This window comes from Diplotaxodon limnothrissa, linkage group LG3 (genome assembly GCF_057381915.1).
Source record: "Diplotaxodon limnothrissa isolate DT_005_m linkage group LG3, D_limnothrissa_male_GT1.1, whole genome shotgun sequence".
NCBI lineage: Eukaryota > Metazoa > Chordata > Actinopteri > Cichliformes > Cichlidae > Diplotaxodon > Diplotaxodon limnothrissa.
In genome coordinates this window covers 16,465,570-16,486,273 of record NC_140598.1, presented here as the reverse complement: position 1 = coordinate 16,486,273, position 20,704 = coordinate 16,465,570, and the positions used below count along the sequence as shown (strand labels likewise).

At 41.9% G+C, this 20,704-nt stretch overlaps 1 pseudogene; it reads left to right on the top strand.

Annotated features, from left to right (window-relative positions):
* The first annotated feature begins 12,000 nt into the window (after positions 1–12,000).
* On the top strand, positions 12,001–13,059 carry LOC146634690 (histone H1 pseudogene; annotated as a pseudogene).
* Positions 13,060–20,704: the final 7,645 nt, after the last annotated feature.

The window sequence follows — 20,704 nt, the reverse complement described above, 5'->3', positions numbered from 1 at the left end:
TTAATTTTTGGAAATCTCTATCAAAATGTTTTTGATTCCTTTGAACAGCACTCCTATGCAACAACACTTTTCTTCCTTCTTTCGGGTGGTACACCACGCTAAAGCTGCATTTTCCACGACCCAATGTATTGCAATCAATGTAATTGGACTCATAACTTATAATCTTTATGGGAGTGAATTGGTAAGCTTCTCATTCTCTAACACAAAATACTACTTGCTTGCAAAAAGCATGTTTAAAATTACTTAGAAACAATTATGAATTGGTTAAACAACAATAAAAATTGACTTAAGTTCTGTGGGGGTCTCTAAAAACTTCAAAAAAGTAATTGCGCTGCATGTGTTGTTTTGTTTAGAGTTCCAGAATCGAAGTGAAGCGTGAATATATACCTGAATGAGAACCCTGAAAATCTCATCAAAGAGTACATGGTAAGTTTATTTTTAAAGGGATATTCCACCCCTCAGTAAAATTTTGACTGTCATAATTCCCAGAGTTTTGTAAGTTGAAAAATGTATTTTCTAAACAAGCCCAGGCATTCTCCTGTTCTGGCAGCAATCAGTTTTCTTTAAATTAGCTTACAACAATAAAGTGCATGGGAAATACTAGGATTTTGTTTCCATTCACTTACATTGTTTTATGCGAAACTAAAGAAAATAACCCTGGTCAGCAGAATATTGATAATATTATTAATGCATACTCCTTCTGCCCTCTGTCCATGTTTCATGTATCTTCTTCTTGGTCTTTATTTGGTGATAGTCTTAAATCCACATTTTTCTTTGGTCTGTTCTCCTCAGTCTCATTCAGGGATATGTGTAATTAGGATAGTGTGGACCATTTTAACTAAAATGGAGTGAATAGATAGATGATGCGATGACCAAAATACAACGGATTTAAAATATTTCTGTCCTTTTCAGGATTTCAACGTGATGGAAGCTGAAGAGCTTGAGAGGATGGATTTGGCGTGTTTATAAAATAATCCATGAAGGAGCACAGCCTGATGACTCCCTTGAAGATGTTGGCATCATTATCGAGAGATGCACCGTCTTGCAGGATCTTCACGATGTGGCGAGCGGGTGTGCACTTTTGTTTGGGCTAATTTACTGCCTCAATCTGAGTTACCCAAAGCCACTTCGCTACACATTTGAGTTCTTCCAGAAGGTGCTCATGGGACTGGAAGACAAAAAACTGTCTAACAAAATACAAGTGCTGAAGAACAAACTCTGCCAAAAGGAGACGCAATGACTCTTTTTTTTTTTTTTGTATTTACACTTCATATTAGTTCTGGTGTACCAGGTTTCCATTGTAGGTCAAGGATCTTGAGTGTTATAAATGTTAAAGTGTATGTGCAAACAAATGTGAAAAGGTTCTAAGGTTGTCACCTGTACTCAAGTTAAGTACTGGATTTTTGGTCTTAGCATTTAATTAAGAATATTTTGAGATTTTTGATGCATTTTTTTTATCATAAAATGTATTATATAATAGAAAACTTATAATTCTGAATCAGATTTTTGTAACTGGGGACTAAATCGTTTTTACCTTTTTGGTATTTTCTGTAATTGCATTATACAGTGATTTTTAAGTAGCTGTGGTAAATCTGCAGATCTGACTATAATCACAAGTTGTATTGAATTTGACATCTTACGGCACACTACAATGTCACTTTGTTGAAACTCGGAAAGTTGTTTCCAATGTTTAAATTTTGGTCATGCACTTTAAGCATTTAATGTTGCCTTATGCAGTGTTGTTCCCTGTTGAAGCTTTGCCTTGTCAAGGCTCACCGTAAATAAAGTTGTTGATGCAGCACCCTTTTTTTGCATTTACACTTTATGTAAGCTTTGGTGTAAGAGTTTTCTATTGAAGTGCAAGGATCTTGAATGTTATAAATGGTAACGTGTGAGCAAGTGTAAAAAGGTTTTTGAGTTGTCACCTGTACTCTAAGTGTTAGACCTTTGCTGAAGACCTCTGAAAGGTCCAAACACCTAATTACAATGTATAGATGACAACTCAGGAACCTTTCTAGACTTGTTTTGTTGATGCCTAAACATTTAGCATATAGATGAAACTATTAATTAAATCATAGTTAATCAAATTAATTAGGTCCAAAACGCAATCTAAATGGTTCCATTAAATTCAAATTAATATTGTCAATTGAACCTAAAGCAATACAGTTAATAAAATGAACAAAGTGTTTAAATTCTAATTAATGGTGTTAAATAGTAACAGTGAAAGGAAAGCTGTTGCTTTTATAGAACAATTTCACTTCTGATATACATCACCATTGAAATTGCAGATAACAACCATATTGATTTATGTTTAATTGACCAGGTTTTGTGGAAAAGATTGCCTTAACTTTGTCAATTAAATCCAACGTTTTATTTCTTAGAGTGTTGGTTTAAATGGACTCACTGTATTGGTGCATGGGTGTGGGGCGTGTCTCATGGGTGTGGTATAAGATAAATGTGGTTGCACTCACTTGTTCACAGCACCTGATGTGATGAGCAGAAGCTAGGGTGAGCACGAGGCAAAACTTTCTGTTGACCGCAACATTATCGCAATATGAATGCAAATTGAACACAACGTGATTGCAATTGATAGCAGCTTGAATGATTGTGATATATTTGGACTGTAACTTGATGGTATTTGTATATTTGTGCACCAATTGATGCCATAGATCAGTTTGTAATTTTGACATAGTAGCTATTGCAGTTATTCGTAAGTTGCAGTTATTTGTTTGTGCAGTCTGTGCGTTTGTTTGATAGTTAATCCCATATGCTGATTTGTGGTTTGGACAGTGGCATGTGGAAATAAAGAAGCAAATGATACAGAAGTGTATTTTGTGCGTTAATTGTTGCGCGTCATCGGTGTCCTCATGTTTAGCCTGCCGCGGCCATTGGCTGGAAGAGCCGCAACAAATTGTCAACAGAAAGGTTTTAGGTTTTATTGGATTATTTATAAATAGATGAGTTTTATTGATGATAGTTTTGTAGTTTGCTGTTGCCTTTTACAACCCGCTTTTTGATTAAGCCTTTGGCTACACAAAATAGATTTCGTTCAGGAGTCTTATTCCTCTGTTAGGTTTTAGCAGTACAGCTGCATTAGGCGTTGTACTGATTTGCTTTCTAGTTATTGTGCATCAGGCGGCTGAAGCCATTGGCTTGGGAGTACCGCCGCAGTTTGTGTTTAAGACAGTTTGTCTTTCTCACAGCTGACGGTATGGAGGTACATAAATACCCACCGCTAGTATGTACGGAAGACTAGGTTAAGTTAGTTAGGTTTAATAGGCAGTTAGTGGGGGATATTGCTCCTGTCAATTGTGTGTGTCCAGGGTTTATGAAGTGAATGTCATCAAGTTGATGCGTTGGAATGAAGCTGTGTGGCATAGGTGCAGTTCAGCGTTTGGATTTTTGTAATATTTTGAAGAAAAATGGAGACACACCAATTAATACAATGTGGTGATGTGGATGGAAAGAAAAGACAGCCGAAACCGACTGCTAAGGCTTTGGAGAATCAGATTGAAAGGCTTCAGACAGAACGTCACACTAAGATTAATAACATTAAAAAGGTCATAAAGATTATTAAAGAGTTAAAGCAATCTGAGGATAATGTTTCAACTGTTCAGGCTCAGTTAGAGAATTTGTCTGTGTTGCTTAATGAGGCGACTCAACTGCAGGAAACCTTGCTTCCTTTGTTTCCTCAAGAAGAGCAAGAAAAACAGACTGCTTGATTTATAAGTGTGCGAGCACATAATACTGAGTTTATGGAAGCGGTAAAGAAATGGCTTCATGTTGCAAAGGGAAACCCTCAGAGCAAAAATCAGGTGTCTGAGCTTGATTTGCCACATTTAAATCCACCTGGTGTTGATTCCTTTGATGTATTACCTGCTGGAAATGGTTCTGCTGTTTCTATGTACACCGGGAATGTTAGTAAAGGTGCTGCGATAGATGATGTTAATCCAAGTGATGGCGTCTCTAATGTTGGAAACAAAAGTTGTAGGAAAAGTAAATCCTCACTCAGTGGCTCAATGGTTTCATCTGCCTTGTCAGCACGGATAACGGCAGAGGCTGACATGGCTGCCCTTCTTGTTCGACAGAGGTTGTTGAAAGAAAAGCATGCTCTGGAAGAACAAGAAATACAGCTTAAGAAAAGAAAGGAGCTGCTTGACTTGGAAACTGAAATAGCAGCCTCAGCAGCAAAGGTGAATGTTTTAAAAACTTCTGAAATGTCCCGAGTCTCAAGTGCTGTTAAGGTTAAATCAGATGGAATGAATTCGTATTTAGAACGAGAGCGGGGGCGTTTAGGTGTTTTAAATCTTAATGCTCCAACGTTCAAACCTGTGTTACCAGAGCAACCATATCAGGGTGTTGATGCAGGTGATCATCAAGCGCAGGTATTGGATGTTAGGCCCAAGGTTAAAAATACTTTTCAGCCTAAGGTCGTTTCATTGGAAAGGTCAGAGACGAAGTTACATCAAGTACTTCCAGGTGCAGTTTCAACTACTCAGATGATGTCGCAGTCTCACACACAATCAAAACCTCTTACACATACAGTGCAAGGTGGTGAGGGTCATGATCATTTAGTCACAGTTTTGAAGAAACAAAATGAAATTACAACTTTATTGGCTGAGCAGCAGTCTCTGTTTTTGTTACCAAGACGTGACATTCAGTTATTTGATGGCGATCCTTTGCAATATCAAACATTTATGAGAGCTTTTGAGCACATGGTGGAGAGTCAAGCTCACAGTGCTAAGGATTGTTTATATTTTCTCGAGCAATACACTAGAGGCCATCCCAGAGAAATGGTCCGAAGCTGTCAGTATATGCCTGAGTATGGATATGTGTCGCGGCCTTTTACTTTCCAAACACCAAAAAAGTCCAAGAAAAGGCCGTGGGTGGCAACGGGAGGTTTGTTTTAGAACGCACTTCTGATTCCATTGTTTAAAAATCATATGCCGTTTATTTCGTGAAAAATTACAAACAGAAATCAGCCAAATAACTTCTTAAAACTTAAAATTAAATGAAAGTTAACTTAATTTGCTTTAACAACTTCAAAAGTGGTCAAAAAATCATTTTCTAACCCTCCCGTCTTCTCATCTGACATTTGGCAAACAAAAAACCTCTCTACCACACCCATCCAGGGTGCTCTTAATCTCTTGATTAATGGGAGGGTCCATAAGCTAATAAACCAATCACTTTCCAAAAGCTTCTCCAATAAAATTAATTACAAATTTACATAACAAAACCAGGTCAGTATATTCTTACACCTTTAAAGAAAAAACAAAAAAGAATACAAATTGCATTTTATAAACATTCAACAAAAATGGCCACAACATTCCGGCCCCTAATTCCTGTGTAACATGAATTATATCTGTCTAAGTGGCCATCACCAAAAGCAATGCCAATAATTTTCTTCAGTAGTCCGTCCGTATAGGTCTTCTTAAAAACCAAACAAAAGGAAAGGTCAATGTTCTATGATTTCAAGTCTCTGATGTTCATGTGTTTGCTTTGTGTGTATTCAGAAAAGGTGTATGTTGCATAATGGAGTGTAGAGCAAAGTGAGTGTCAGTGTAAATGTAGAGCCAGAGGTTCCAGAACTTGGCTCAGTTGGAGGCCAACATTCATTGTTTCCTCTAGATGACCTCCACCAGGAGACATATTTTGTTGATTGGCCTCTCCAGCTCATTTGTTCGTGTCTTAACTCTAACACGGCGAACTACTCCGTGTGCATCGGCCATGGTTTCAGTGATGCGGCCAACTTCTTGGTGCAGCTCCATCAACAACAAGCACAACATCACCAATGCAAAAGTTCCTACGACTCTTGTTCCATTTCTGTCGTTCCTGCAACATAGGAAGGTATTCTTTCACCCACCTTTTCCAGAATAGATCCACAATATACTGGGCTTGTTTCCATCGTCTTCGCAGATACAGATCCTCTTTTTTAAAATAAACCTGGTGGCAGCACAGGTTTGCCTTTTAACTGTCCATCCATCTTCATCCCCTTTATCCGGGGCTGGGTCGCGGGGGCAGCAGCCTAAGCAAAGAGGCCCAGACCTCCCTCTGCCCAGCCACCTCCTCCAGCTTATCCGGGGGAACACCAAGGCGTTCCCAGGCCAGCCGAGAGATATAATCTCTCCAGCGTGTCCTGGGTCTGCCCCGGGGCCTCCTCCCGGTGGGACATGCCTGGAACACCTCACCCAGGAGGCGCCCAGGGGGCATCCTTGTCAGATGCCCGAACCACCTCAGCTGGCTCCTTTCGATGTGGAGCAGCAGCTGCTCTACTCTGAGCCCCTCCCGGATGGCCGAACTTCTCACCCTATCTCTAAGGGAGAGGCCAGCCACCCTTCGGAGGAAGCTCATTTCTGCCGCTTGTATCCGCGATTCCTTGTGTTTCAGAACGGAAAACAGAACATTCAAACAAAAAGGGACCACAGGTTTTAAAAAAATCCATTCAGTATTCAATCTTCAAGACAAATGCTGCACGCTGCATTCATACTGTTTAATTTAAAAGATAAGATAACCTTTATTAGTCCCACACGTGGGAAATTTGTTTTGTCACAGCAGGAAGTGGACAGTGCAAAAGTTATGAGGCAAAAATTAGAATACAATAAGAATAAATACAGTACACAACTGTACAGAATAGAATAAAATACTATATACAGTAGAATAAAATAAATATACAATAAGATAAAAATAGAATACAAATGCTATATACAACTGAGTAAAAATACAACGATGACAGAAAGGATTATTGCATATGTATTCATGTAAAATATTTATGCACATATAGTAAAATAGCACATAACTGGCCTTTTAACTGGAGTAAGTGATTTGGAGTAAGAGCTTCTACATCATTGGGATCATCAGAAGAAGGTGTGATTGGGCGGTCATTCAGTATAGCCTCCACTTCACAAAAAACTGTATGCAAGGTTTCATAATCTAGTACTTGCTGGTTTGTGATAGAGTATAATATTCTCTTTATTTCTTGCACCAAGCGCTCCCATACTCCACCATGATGGGCCCCATAGGGCGGGCTAAAGGTCCACTTTATGCCGTCCTGTGCTAAACCTTTTTGGATTTTACTTTGGTTTAGCTCTAACATGGCTTGTTTTAACTCACGATTTGAGCTGACAAAGTTGGTTCCATTGTCTGACCGGATTTCTTTGACCTGTCCTCTGCGGCAGATGAATCTCCTGATGGCATTAATGCAGGAGCCTGTATCAAGAGAATGTGCCACCTCAAGGTGGACTGCACGACAGGTTAGGCATGTGAAGAGAACTCCATACCTCTTAACAAGACTCCTGCCTCTCTTTACTTCTATTGGTCCAAAATAATCAACACCAACATAAGTAAATGGTGGAAGATCAGCTGAGATTCTGTCAATAGGAAGATCAGACATTTTCTGCTCACCTGGCTTTTGCCGTTGTCTTTGACACACTATACAATCTTTGATTATTTTTCTAGCTGCTGAATTAGCATGAGGGATCCAGTATTGACAGCGAAGGGTTGAAAGCATGTGATTTCTTCCTCTGTGACCAATCTTTTCGTGAATATGCTGAAGAATAAGCTTTGAAACATGGCTTTCTTTTGGCAAAATTGCAGGATGTTTTGTTTCCTCAGGTAAATCCGCTTTGCTCAGTCTTCCACCCACTCTCAAGACACCATTAGCAACTACAGGATCAAGCTTATACAGATGACTTGACTTCCTTACAGTGCCAGAGTTTAGGGCAGTCATTTCATCAGCAAAATGTTTTCTCTGCACAAAACTCACTATAGCTTCCTCAGCCTTGGACAAATCCTCAGGTTTGAGCAGAGTGTTCCATTTATCATCTTGCTTAACACACATTTGACTTCCACAGTGCGTGCCCAGCAACTTCTGTCTTTTCCTTGTTTGCAGTTTAAGTCTTTCTTTTACTTTCAGGATCCATGCCACACACCTTTTTAATTTTGTCCAGCTGGAGAAGTACAACAGCAGCTTAGTAGTGGGACACACATCTTCTTTCAGCACAGCTGCACACATCAGGCCCTCCCCTTTTATTTTTGGGTCAGCTTCCAAATGGACAGATACACAATTCATGCCTACAGGCCAGTGAACAACAGGTTTACTGAGAAATTCTGGACCACTGTTTTCCTTTTCCCATTCCTCCCGGTACTTTTGCAGCTTTTTTTTTTTCCTTTCTCTGAGGGGAACAAACATTGCTGCTCTAATGCTGGGCTCACACTGTGCGATTTTTGGCCCATTTTGAGACGATTTTTGAGTCGTGCGACCGATTTGGTGATCGGCCCAATTTTGGCCTTCATCGTGTAGTATACGTGGGGTAACGAGAAGCGATTAACACCTCACGACCAGCTCCCGATCATCAATCGCTCGTGAGGGTGTCACCACAGGCGCTCACACTGCTCACGCGCAAACACGTAAACGTCGGTGAAAAAGACGGTGCAGCACGGTAGTGCAGCGTGTGATCTGGACACAAGCGACGGAGGCACAACTTGTAGAACTTTGGAAAGCTCATCTGAGCCTTTTCGATGTGGCATCACAAAATTATCACGACCACAACAACCGTGAAAATAGTTGGATTTACACTGCTGCTCAATCACAGCTGCCTGATCAATGTTTTTCATTAGCAATTTAGCAAAGTTGATGGTGGTGGTGTGTCTGTGTGAGTGAAAGACAGAGAGAGCGACAGATTTTCTGTTATAACCTTCATGTTATGGAGGCACAGTGTGAGCACTCAGGTCGCATCAGAGCATCGGGCGGTATAGTGTGAGACCTGCATCGTGACCTACCAACTTCTAACCCCTGCGAGTCAATCGTGCAGTTTGAGCAGGAGCTGAATAACGTGACTGAAAAAATCGCACAGTGTCTGCCCAGCTTTAGGTGTACTGTCGTTCGAGTCTTGCACCGCAGTGTCTGTTTCCCTGTTGGCCATGCTTCTTGTTGTGGTCATCTGCTGTCTTCCGGTATTTTCTCCGTAAGCGACCTTTCCTCGACCAATGAGATAAGCGGTAATCTGAATTGTCATACTCGAATTGTCGTAAGTGTGCTGTCAGCTCATTGGTCACAAAGCAGGAGAGGGGCTGGGAATTATGTTTTCAGACAAAACGTTAATTCCATTAACATTTATAGACTACTTTTGATTCTCACTGTATTACGGGACAAAGTGCGTCCCGTATTAGCTCAATACGGGACGTGTGCTTTTTTTTAAGGGACTGTTGGCAACCCTAGTCACACGTTTGACGAGTTGGGAGTGAGAACGTGTTGGCATGTCCTATTTTTACAAGAACATAAGCTGAAAACACTAAATGAAAATCCTTCATTGCTATTCTGGAGTATTAACCCTCTGGGGTCGCCAGACGGCCGGCGCGTCAAAATCACATGACCAATTTAAGACAACACAGCTACAAGATGCAGCGAGTCAGAGGCTGTATCCCAATTCAGAGTCTGCAGCCTTAAAGGACGCAGCCTCAACGATCCTCAAGGGCCGCTGTTAGATTTGTATTGTTGATTGTCATTTATGCTTAGAAATATTTACTTATATATGCTTAGAGTTTTGTAATTAGTTGTAGATTGGTAGAGGTTTTGATCCTTGATAGTCTGCAAACTTTGTGTGTATTAGACAGCACTTTGGGAGCATGAGAGGTCATACCGTGTCTTATTGTTTTATGGTAGGATTAACGTAGCTACGTCTGTTCTAGTCTAAGTGCTCTTTGTTTAGATGAACTGCAGGACTTCCTCACCGTGTTATCTAGGATGAACCATCTAGGGTGAGGGGGAGGCTACCCTCTTCCTGACCAAGGATGTTTGACCCTTTGATCAGCAACACACACACACACACACACACACACACACACACACACACACACACACACACACACACACACACAGGCAAGGTACTCTTTGTTTGTATGTAGACGTCGTATGTTAATGAACCTATGCATATTCATGTAACCTCAATAAAAGGACAGTGTTACGGGAGGACGGACGAGAGCTACTGGGGTCAAGCGAAGGAACGGCGCTCTGTCTGGTTCTCTCCCGTGCACGAGTAACATGAAGAACTTTGCCTATTTGTGTCTTGCTTAGCAGTGTAATTATATTGTCTTCAACGTTCCAGCGGATGGGTTCAAGCTACAAACCTATCATTAATTGGTCCTTCGATGCCGGAGCCCTGGAATCGCATTCACCGAGGGGAGGAGAGGCACGCTGAAAGACTGACGTCAGCCAGGAAGTTCCTGTGGATTCGCGGTCTGTCTTTTCTCCTCGATGAATGACGGTCGGCGGGATTCGGGCTGATATTACACTCTAAGCAACGCCAAGTAAGTTTAAAGAGGCCGACTCTATAACCGTGTGGTTGTGCAGTCTCCGCCACTGTGTGAGGCGTTGAGAAGAGCCCGACTCTATAACCGTGTGGTTGTGCAGTCTCCGCCACTGTGTGAGGCGTTGAGAAGAGCCCGACTCTATAACCGTGTGGTTGTGCAGTCTCCGCCACTGTGTGAGGCGTTGAGAAGTTCGCTACTTTGTGGAGCGATACCCGGGTTCCTTGCTACTTTGTGGAGCAAGAGGTTCCTCGCTACTTTGTGTGGCGAGAGGTGAGTTCTCCGCCACTTTGTGGGGCGTTGAGAAGTTCCGCGGGGTCCAGATTGTGCTGGACGGTAGGCCTATTTTGTGTTGTTGTCGTTGTCGTTGTTGTTGTTGTTGTTGTTGTTGTGTGTGTGAGTGTGTGCGGAGCAGAACATGTGGTCTGTGACACCGACTGTTGTTGTTATCATGGGTTTCTAAGCAACCAAGAGTGAGTCGGAGGGAGACAGACGTTTGTGCTGGACTTTGCTCCTGGCAGCACAAAGTATTTATGTAAAAAAAGAGAGAGAGCGACGGCTCCACAGCTGCGCGGGTTCACGCGAGCGCGGTCACGCGGACCTGAGCCGTGCGGTTAATCGCAGGCTTATAAATGGAAGAGATTCAAATGTTAGAAGTTTTCAGAAAACACACCAGCCTTGGAGAGCTGTGGAGAAGGCCAGCCCACATCAGCAGCACTTAAGATATGCTCTGGTGAATGGCTTTCCCCCCACCCCTTGCTGACACAATGTTTATTCTTTAGCTTGCCCTGATCGACAGCAGCCTGTGTGCCAGACCATAGATTTAATTGAGGTGGATAGTTGTTAAAAGTAATCTACATTAAGCTTGTGGTTGCTTAAATTCAGTACAATGACATGTGAGGTGAAGTGATATAGGTAAATATTTAAACTAATGAAGTGCATAGAGGCACTTGACCTGTGTGAAAGACTGTCGTCTTGTTATGAACCATTGTTGAGATATGGAGCACACCTGTGAAAATAACTAATATGCTGAACCCTGTATGAAACATCTAAAAGTACATGATGGAGAAGCTGAGTTGAATATGAAAGTGTAAGACTTTGCCGCTGTGGGCAGAGCAACTACTGTGTGATGTTGCGTTGCAGTTTTTTTTTCTGAGCTGATGAGCAAGCTACACGTTATCAGATCAAGAGCTGTCTGGGAACTACTCAAAGAGGGGGAAACAGGGAGTGTGCAGCGTTTCCGTGAGCAGTTTTCCTGCATCTTGACTTGTGTGTAGAGTGTTCATAACATCAGCATCATGTTTTTGATTATTTGTTTGTTGGGTTGAAAAATAGTTAAATAAACTGGTGATCATATTTACGGATCACCATGGCACATATCATCAGCCATGTGATTTATTTTTGCAGATGACAAAGTGAGTGTGAATGTGTCTGACGTCACAGTGTTTTTGTGCGCTGTGTAAAAGTAATTGCCTTTGATCGTGAGTGAGAGCGGTGATTCTGCAGATCACCAGCTATTGTAAAGAAGAAGAAAAAAAAGGGTGAAAAAGAGAATGAACTTATATTGTAGATGAAAAAGAAAAATCATAGGAAAAAGGTTTTGTGTTGATCAGCCAAAAACATCTACAATTTCATTTTCTGCTTTTAAGAAAAGACTGTTCACAAAAACACACACAGAGAGAGAGATGTGTGTTGATTAAGCAGTGATGATAATAATGAAATGTCTTAGTTTGTCACTTTCAGGTGAAAAGCAGACCTGAATCAATTTTCCACATGCAGCGGTCGGAAGAAAGTTATAGTTTAACATCATTGGAAACATGCAGGCCAAGTTTCTGGCTGACTTATTTACAGTGCCATGTGTTTCTCAACCTCACAAGCGAGCTCACTCCTCCCTGAAGATAAGGAATGCAGCTCCATGATAAAGAGACAGCAGCAAGTCCTGAGCACAAAAAGTCCCAGCAAAGCAGCAGCAATGTGGATAAACAGCAGCAGCAGAAGAAAGCAAACCCATCTTCCTGTCTGATTGGATGAATTCCACGGAGGGGCGAGCAAGATGGCGGTGGCAGCATGTTGAAATGCTCAAAAAGGACTGAGTGACTCGGGCAAGCCACATGCAGCTAGCATGCTGGCTAGCGACATGAAAGAAATGGACCCTTCATGATGCGTTCAACGTGCCAGCGCTGTGGTGGGAAAGGCTCCATCATAAACACGCCCTGCACCGAGGTTCAGGCCAAGAAGAAGAAGACGATGACTTCCAAGCCCAAGAAGGTCAGCCTCAGCGTGGGCGAGCTGATTGTGAAAGCCGTGGCCGCTTCCAAGGAGCGCAACGGCCTGTCCGTGGCCGCCCTCAAGAAGGCTCTGGCTGCCGGAGGCTACGATGTGGACAAGAACAAGGCCCGTGTCAAGACCGCCATCAAGAGTCTGGTGGCGAAGGGCACTCTGGTGCAGACCAAGGGCACCGGGGCCTCCGGATCCTTCAAGATGAACAAGGCTACTGAGACCAAAGCTAAGACGCCCGCCGCGGCCAAAGCCAAGAAACCGGCAGCAGCTGCTAAGAAGTCGCCCAAGAAGGCAGCGGCAGCACTTCAGACACTAGCACAAAATCAACCGCATCAGAGGAGGGACAGGACAAAGCTGAAGGAGAAACTGCCTGCTATTGGACTGTTGAAGTGGGAGAGGACAACAGAGTGAGAAGACTAGGTGAGAACACATAGGAATTATTTAATGTGGGAAATCAAAATTTGGGTTAGCAAACCTGGGAAAAACAAAACTGACTGCTTAAGTTGGAAAATTGAGACGGAGTCTGAAACATTGCGAAAATAGAAACATATACAAAATCACACACACACAAGCAGAACATGCATTAACCCTACTAACAATTCCAAACACAAAATGACTCATGAAGACTCATAGCACATTAGTTAAGAAATGATTAAATAATAGCAGAGAAATGTGTAGGAAAGGCAGCTTTAAGAACATGCTCTGCTGGAGATGCAGCTCCACAGACATGCATTAGACCTGCCTAATAACACAAACACACATGCAATGAAAATTAGCTTGTTATCTTTCATCAGTGTTAAAATAGTGTCAATTTAGCAGACACTTGTTATCAAATACTGAATGTATCCAATGCAAAAAATTGACTCTCCAGGTTGCAGGACAACAATTTAACTTTTGTGGGAAAAAAGATCCTGGTTTGACCAACCAGTGATCAGACAATAAATTTAGTTGTTAAAATAGTAAATTGGGAGAAGCTTCCTGCTTGATTGAGGCAGCACAAGTGATTTACTGTATGAGGGGAATTGTCTTTTGTGATACTATTTTGAACATGCTTTTCTGTCGTCCTGTCAACTTAGTGGGTTAATAGCTGATATGCAAATTAGTTGATCGGTTTTAGATTAATGAAAGGTGACTGAATTCTAGTATGAGTGAATGAGATGTGTTGGAGTTGTTGTGTGTTGAGTGGAGACTCTAAAACACTGAGTTTCCTGCTTTGATGTGCGAGTGAATCCTGTATTTAGATACACAACTCTGAATACGTCAGAACAGACTGTTTTGTGAAGTGCATGACAGCATGTCACATGTTTTATGATGAAGGGAAAAGGAAAATTGAATAAAATAGATCTGTGGCCTAAATGAGTGAAGAGCACAGACCTGGTAATTAAACTCATAGCTAATAAGACATTAGGATTATGTTGTGTGTTGTGCAGCTGATGGTTGATTTGGAGTGAATCTAGCTGATGATTTTTCTTTTGTTGTGAAGTTGAGCCTGCCGATTAGTATGATGGTATGATAAACCATGCTAATGGTATGATTTACCCTCCTGAGATGAGGAGCTTGTGTCATGACTTAACAAGGCCTTTTTATTTTGATACTTTCACAGTGCACTGAAAGTTTTGTTTGATAATCTCTGTTCTTTAAGCAGATCTGCACGTCGGGAATTAAAAGCGCTACACGTCGTCGAGAAAATTGTGCCAAGTGAGTTCTCCACATTTAAATGGACTCTGGAGAAAGCCACTTATTTGGGACAATTATTAAATGACAGTCCCAGTCCAAAAGGATTCAGCGATGTAATCCAAACTAAAGTTCTTCTTTTTCTTTTTGAAATGACGTCATTTTGCTGAGAGTGGAAACTAAATGCGACGATAGGTTCCACTATCAGCAAAGAAAGAAAGAATGAATGCATGAATGAATGAGTGAAAGGAAAAAAAACTGACTGACTGGTAAAAGCTGACAAAAGCTGACAAGACTTTACTGATGTAACACGACTGTGTGAAGTTGACCCCCGCCTGGCAGGGGTGCAGATGAGTCTGTGTGTGCTTCCCTTTACAGAAGCAGAAAGATGACAGCAACACTCGAGGTTGCGTGATGATTTAACATTTTAAATGCCATTTTCTGTGTCTGTGAATTTACTATGTGTGTGTCATTCACTAGCTTGTGTGCTCACAGAGATATCTGTGACAAAGTATGCATACGCCTGCGCAAGCGCTAACATTTGCATTTTCGTTTTTACAGCATTACGGTTCTTCATGTGTTTGATCATGTGATTTATAGGAATACTGGCTAATGTTTCTCTACTACAAGATTTCTGGGTTTATGTGTGAAGAAAACTGTAGTTACAGGCATATGTTGATGGAGAAATTAATATAGTTTGAGACATACTGTGATGAGACCAGTGTTACTGTTTCCACAGCGAGTGTTAACTTTATGGTGTTTTATGGCACCTCTAGAATCTGTTGACCTGTGTCTGACCTCCGTCTGACCACAGTCAATGTGTATTGCTAATGTTTGTTTCTTTGAGAATGCTGTAGTAGATTCAGCTGAAGCGGACAAGTGACATGAGTAAAACAAATAAGAGATTACGGTATTTATGGAATAGTTTATTATGGGCTCATTTGCTGGCCACTTTTGAACCCATAATAATAATATATGAGTGGAGTGACTTTGCTTAAGAGAAGTCACTGATTACATTAATGTTAACAGAGTACATGGGATAATCCATGTCTGAGGTGAATTAGGGTAATAGTTGTAGTTACTGATTTGAGAAAACCTGCACATGACACTTGTCTTGCTGATGTTGAATGCTTATTACTCTTATGATACAATTGTTTACAGGTATGAAGTTTGATTTCACTTCCAGATTTTGCTTTCCAGGCCGTGATGGTGTGTATGCAGGCTCCTGGGAGAGCCAGGTGTTAAGCAAACTTAATATGCAACACACGCTAACATCTTTTATTGCAGGGTTACGGAGCTACTCCAGAGGAGATGCCCTGATGTTGCCTGGGACATGATCTAGCTAATCTTTTTCTTTAAGACAGGGATCCAGGTTTGGTGAGTTGACGCATGGGAATGTCCATGCGTCAAGAGGTGGAGTGCAAGGATTAACATTAAACAATGTTTACTATTATTGTTGCAGTGATTTGTGTGATTAGCAGTTTTATTTACAAATATTAAACCTATGCAAGTGGTGCATCCATGTTCAGATGAGGCTTTGATGGCCTATAAGTGAAGTTCACTGAACTAAAGAATGTGGTTTGATGATTGTTGACATGCTCTCCAAATAGAAGTTTTTCTTCTTAGCAAGGAAATACAGGTGCAGCAGTAATCTCCTGAGAAATCTTCAGAGGCCCAGTGAGAAGCGTGAACCATTCCAGGCATAGCTGACAGCCAGGCAGTGGTTGAGGTCAAAGGTCAAGCTGGTTGGGGCCCATCATGAGATCAGACCTTGGAGCCACAGCAAGGACCATGAAACTGCCTGCAAAATAGAGGAGAGGATCGTCCACAAGATGGGAGCTGAGGCCAGGAGAGAGGCTTCAGGAGGATCAGAGATCATCTTCAGCACAGCAGACATCACACAGAGAGCTGTGCTACTGAGTTTCCAGGAGATTTTAAATAAAATGAAAGATTCAATATTGACGCTGAGGAAGACAACTAAGGTGTACGACGTGCTCTGCCTTAAACCTTCAGCAGCGTTGGAACATGAAAACTCGTGGGATGAGGGGAGCGTGCCAAGCTCCATCGACAGCGCAGAAGGAGTTCGGGGATGACATCATGATTCTGTGAAAGCACAGGAACCAGAAGCTATGGTGGTGATGACAGCAGTTTCCTATGAACATCACCTAATGCTGTGCCACTATACTGTGCATACGATGACACTCTGAAGGCTGCTGGGATCATAACAGCAGTAAGATGACGGAACCCAGCACCCTTTCCACAGAGAGCTTTTTCTGCAGAGCGTGGACAATTAAGGAGTCATAAATATCCCCCTCACAAGACGAAGGTCTGAAGTCAGGTGATGGGGGCTGGTAAGAGGCCATAAAACTAGAGTGCTGAGAGGTCTGCAGCTTGGAAATAGCTGAGACCCATGTTGACGAACAACAAAACCAACTGGTATGTTTGAATGTCTATTCTACATACATTTGGACTCTGGTCCTATGGACAGTGATGGAAACAACTGGAAGAGACATTCATGACGCCCTGCAGAGCTTAAACCACTCTGCAGAGAGACATGTGATGTGCACACCCGGAGGAAGCACCACCAAGCTGAGATGTTTTTGAAAATGTTACTTTTTTAGTTTCACTATTAAATTAACAATTTCTTTGGTTGCTCGTAAGATGCAGTTTGCCATGAGATGAGCTCAATGAATGGGGTAACTGCTAATACATTTATTAAACTGTGTACCTTTCAGTAATTTAGGGTGATTTGACATATGCTGAGTATAAAAAGGTTTGCATTGAAACTGTCAGACATGAGGTATTCATACCTGGGAACTTTTCAAGCATAAAGGTCAAAAAGGGGGGAAATGTTAGATTTGTATTGTTGATTGTCATTTATGCTTAGAAATATTTACTTATATATGCTTAGAGTTTTGTAATTAGTTGTAGATTGGTAGAGGTTTTGATCCTTGATAGTCTGCAAACTTTGTGTGTATTAGACAGCACTTTGGGAGCATGAGAGGTCATACCGTGTGTCAGAGTATTTTTGCTTTTAAAGATTTTATTATTCATATAATAATCAGCTAAGAGTGTTTATATTTCTGTTCTGTACTCAACCAGCTGCATATTTTAATTGCTGGCTCCCTACTTTATAACGGAAACTGCTTGCCTTCACATTATCAGTCTTTGCCTTCACACTGTCACTGTTTGCCTTCACACTAGCAGGAAACCGCCACCCACGAGTAAGAAACAACCTTGTAGAGAACACGAAGTTTTTTGATAAACCACACCTGTTTTCTTGACAAGATAAGGATGATATTTCCTTTTTTGTATGCTTCATGATGTGTATAAATAAAGCCAGACTGCACCAAGGAGGTGTGTGAGTCTCTCCCTGAGTCTCTCACCCGTGCACGTTTAAAACTGCTCTAAGTGTCTGAGTGATATTTCATTGCATCTGAGTACTTTGATAATAAGATATCTTTAACATTTAATTGGTCCTTCGAGCCGGAGTGGACATTGATATTTTTTCAATGCTCCAATAGGAGACCTTCGTCAAGTCCTGACGTCGTGAGAAGCCCACGCTGTCGACTCCTCTCCAGGCAGAGGATAAAGTCCAGAGACGTGACGTTCGGGTTCTGGCCAGCGTTCTTATAAGAGGTCCACGACTTCAGGGGTTGATGAAGGAAACCAAAGCAACCACACAATAACTCAGGTGAATATTTAGCACTCACTCACATCTTGCGCAAAACGACTGAGGCAACCTGTGGTCTGTACATTAAATAGTTTCCCGTCAATGTATGACAGATTAATTAAGTAACATTCTCGTCTGAAAAAGGACTGGTAGAGGTTACAGCTCGCCTGAAAGAGGGCTTGGAGCAAGTTTAATGTCAAAATACGACAGGATAGTAACATTCTCGTCTGAAAAAGGACTCGTAGAGGTTACGAAGCAGCTCGCCTGAAAGAGGGCTTGGAGCAATGTAGAAAGACACAGTGTTGCCCAGAATAAAAAACTCATTACGCGTATAATCTGTTGTTTTACTGTTTTGTTGGTGGAGTAAGTTGATTTTACAGCACATTAAGGAGGCTGAACTACTCCACCGAATTGTTTACCGTTGGTTGCTCGAGTTCTGGTGGAACGGGAAAAGGTTGTGTTTCATCACATAAAATTGACACCGCTTTCAAGGCTAGCTTGAAAGTAGAAGGCCGTGTCAATAGCCTCTCCCATTCCTCGTGCCAGAGAAAGCACCACGGGTGTGTATGTGTGTGTGTAAACGCAAATATATTTATAAATAAATAAATAATAATAACAAGAGGAAAAAATAATAATGGGTAATAAATCAACAAAACTCACTGCTGACGAGCAGTGGCTAGAGAAAAAATGTCCAGGCGCCGGACTAATTAGCGCAAATAGATGGAGAAATCCAAAGAAACTAAACTGCCCTGCGTGGGAGGGACAATGTACTCCCTTTGCAGTGACTGCTTTAAAAGAGACCCTCCAAGCGGAACTAAACAATGAAAAAAGCTTTAAAAAGAAAGCCAAACGTCTCACAGAGTGGCAACATTTTAAAGCCTGGATGGCAGAAAATGATAAACGCACAAAGGTGCGAGAAGAGAAAAAGAAAAAGAAAAATGAACAAAGTAGTGAACTAAAAGATCCACAACACCCAAAACCACCTCCTCCATATGTGCCTGCCCCCGGCCCGTCTAATCAGTCAGTATCAAAAAACCCCTTCACTGACGCGCCAGGCCCATATGATTCAGCAAGACAGGCATTAAATTTAATGACAACAAATCACCATAAGGAAGACATAGGGAAAGACCCGTCAGGTAGGGATATGGGAGGACAGATTGACCCCCCAGGACCGTCAGGTCTGTTTCCAATGATAGCCACGCCCAACCCAAGATATGGCCAACTAACGGGTGGCGATAATAATGAAAGAGACAACAACCCTTTCCTATATGTTTTCAGAGCATGGTCCCAAACTGACAGATTTAATGTTTTAAAGGACGTTCCACTGTTAAATGAAGGTTTTGAGCCATGGAGGGAGGCAGTTGAGTTAATTAGAACACACTGGCACTTGAATGGCCATGAAATGCTCCAGGTAATTCAGGACTTATTAGGTCTAAAAATGGGAACAGTAAAGGGAGACTTCACGGGGTCAGATGACCAGGGTATAGCCCTGCTCCCCACCTCTGAGCCTCTAAGGGCTCAGTTGGCAGGATTATATGAAAGGATTAGAGTCCGTCTAGCCCCAAGAGCAGATTACGGCAAAATAGGCGAGATAAAGCAGAAGGAAGCTGAGACTGCCTCTGACTTCCTCGATCGCCTACGCCCAGTTTTCAGACAACATTCAGGTTTAAATTACCAGGAGGAGCCACAAACACCATTTCAGCAACAGCTAAAAAATGCATTTCTGAACGGCCTCCTCCCAAAAGTGAGGGCCCACGTAGAAAAACACTGGGTCACACAAAATACAGGAAGTCTGTCAGATGCACTGCAATATGCTGAACACGCAGTTAAAATACAGAAGCAAAAAGAAAAAGGAGGCGTCTTTACTGTAGATCCAGCAACAGGATTGGTGGCATTCTCTGGAGAATACAGAAGACATAAACCAGGCCCCTACAAAGGAAAAGGAAAGGCAGGAGGAGGGCGAAAAGGAGAGAGAAGACTGAAAGACACAAGCTGCTACAATTGCGGAAAGGAGGGGCATTTTGCTCGCGAGTGTAGACATAGAAAAAAGGATGACACTGAGGAAGAGGATGAAAGAAATAACAAATGACTAGGAAAAAGCACAGAAGCAGAGAGCAATGAAAACACGGACGTGTATAACATAGAGCAATTGCTTTTGGGCTCTGAACATAAACCAACTGTAATTATATACGTAAATGGGCAGCCAATGACGATGCTCTGCGACACTGGAGCATGTAAAACTGTACTGATTAAAAAACCACCAAAAGTGAAATTCTCTAATGATACTCTGATAGTTAAGTCAGCATCAGGACATGTCAGTACTAAATCACTGACTGAGCCTCTACTCTTATCTCATGAAGACAGCGGCCGCAGCTGTAAAAACCAGTGCATATATGACCCATCTTGCCCAGTTAATCTTCTAGGGAGAGATGCGCTAGAGAAACTGGAAATAGGAGTATTGCCAGGACCAGAGGGCATGTATGCAAAGCTAATGTTAAACGAGAAACAAAGTCCAGCAGATTATCAGATTAATGTGTGTCAAGGACTCGGACAGCCTCACTACTACTGGACATTAGACCTGCCCTCACTAGAGCCTTTACAACACATAGCAAATCGATATCTGCCAACTCATTCAACACGACAGGACTACACTCAGTATCACAACACATTGAGGTTCAAACAGAGTCCAGGTCCTAATCCTGTGTATGACCAAGAAGTACACAAGCTAGGACCACAAATGCTGACATTACAGTACCTATATGTCACCCAAAG